Raw genomic sequence first — 2,167 nt, forward strand, 5'->3', positions numbered from 1 at the left:
ATTAAAAACAGAGCAACACCCACTAGCACAGGAACTCAAACCCAGAAAACACAATCAAAACCTAGGCAACCCAAACCCACGAAACTCAGGCAACCCAAACCCAGGCAACCCAGACCCACTAGCACCGGCAACCCACGATCAAGATCTCACCTCACCTCAACGTCGATGCCCACGATTGTGACGAACACTCTGATCTCACCTCAACGTCGATCCGATCTCACCTCAACATCGATGCCCACGTCGATTCCGATCGGCGATGACAATGACGATACTCAGAGAGATCGGCGATGACAATGCAAAATGAAACCGGTGAGGGATCGGCGATGATGGATCGGGAATGACGGATCAAGATCAACAGAATAAAGGTGAGAGGGAATGGTGAGAGAGAACAGAGGTGAGAAGGAACGGTGAGAGTGAAGAGAAAAGAATAATCTGAGGAGAGAGGAGAGAGAGAAAACATAATAAAAATAAAATAAAAATTATGCCATTTTTCGTCCGTACCGTTGCAAATTTGCAACGGTATTGTTTACATGTGGCAAATTTTATGAGATTTAGCACATTTGATAAAAGGGAATTTTGGTGTTTGGTGTGGTAAATGTGCCAAATATTTGGCATTTGGCACATTTACCACATCTGATGGTGATGCTCTAAAAACACCACTATAATGCCTAACTCGATTTATCAAAAATTGAGTTTAAAAAGAGGGGCATTTCTTTATTTAGTTTGGAAAGGAGGGTATTTCCCTATATCATTTGCCCAAAAAGGGCAGAAGCCCATTTTGTCCAATTATTGAACATCTTAGACGTCAAAAAAAAAAAATTTTATTGAACATCTTAAAAAAATACACGTGATGTGACAAAAATCCATTGTGAAGGTGAGGAATATTACTATAAGTCATTGGAGGTTCTCCACTATGACATTCTTTGAATGCCCAAGATTTACATACCAAAGCAAAACGATTTAGGATTTGCCTTATTCTCAAGAGTAAAGAGGTCACATTATTCGTAAAATTCCTCCAAACGAAATTAATTATTAATGTCCATAACTTGACATTATTCGTAAAATTCCGCCAAACGAAATTAATGTCCATAACTTGACGTAGATGCAAGCAGTTTTGATAACTTCTTCCTGGCATTATTATTATTATTATTATTTGAGAAGAAAGTTTGAGCATATTATTTAGGGAGGCTATTCAAATCAGTTTGGAAATAGATTTAACATCTGGTGGTACATCTTCCATCTAGATTGACAAAGGGGGAAAGAGTTACTCGCCTCGCAAGTGAGTGAGTAACCTTGTTACAATGCCTACGTAAATGAGAAAAATTTTAAGTTGTAAAATGTGAGGCAAGATACAAAATATAATTTGCAAGATGGCTAAACTGAGCTAGAGGCCTAAAACTGATCTTCAAAGTGTTAATACGGACATTTGAATCTCCATCCAGAATAATTCTATCAATCCCAATCTCCATGGTTAGTTCAAGTGCTCTCCTGGCTGCCAAGGCTTCAACCTCAATGACTAAGAAAGGTAAGGGTATCAACTATATGACAGTGAAGCCATTACCAAGCCTGTTGAATTTCTTATGATAACTTCGAGTCTTGCACAATTATCCTTTTCAAAAATATTAGCCCCATCAAAATTTATTTTGTACCATGAGATATCAGGAGCAGACCAAGATACTACTTATCGAGCTGTTAATGAGGATTGAGCCATATGGGGTGTCGCAAAATCAAGTTGTCTGGAGCAGTTTTTTCGTTGCCAATATAATATTTGGAAAGCCAAGACTGAGACTTGACTTTGGGCTTGAAATATGGCCCAAAGGCTATCGATGAAGTGTGAAATGCCTATTTTTGCTCAAGGTCCGGATTGTATCGAATAAAGATTATAATAATGCCTCAATAATACCTCTTGCAAAGATATGTTAGCACAAAAAATGGCCAACCACAATAAGTGTTTAAATAATAGTTCAATGGTAAAAAGAGAAGTGTCCAACGGTAGATGCCTAGAAAATTAATAAATGTATTTGCGTAGTAAAAATTGTACATTTCCTCCATAATCGGTTGATATAAAAGTGGACCCATTATAACAAGTACACAAGAGGAAAATGGTCTGGTAGTGAATATGACAGACCTCTGGCGATAATGTCTGATTAATTAATAAATGTGTTTA

Source organism: Quercus suber, unplaced genomic scaffold (genome assembly GCF_002906115.3).
Source record: "Quercus suber isolate HL8 unplaced genomic scaffold, Cork oak 2.0 scaffold_43, whole genome shotgun sequence".
Classification (NCBI taxonomy): domain Eukaryota; kingdom Viridiplantae; phylum Streptophyta; class Magnoliopsida; order Fagales; family Fagaceae; genus Quercus; species Quercus suber.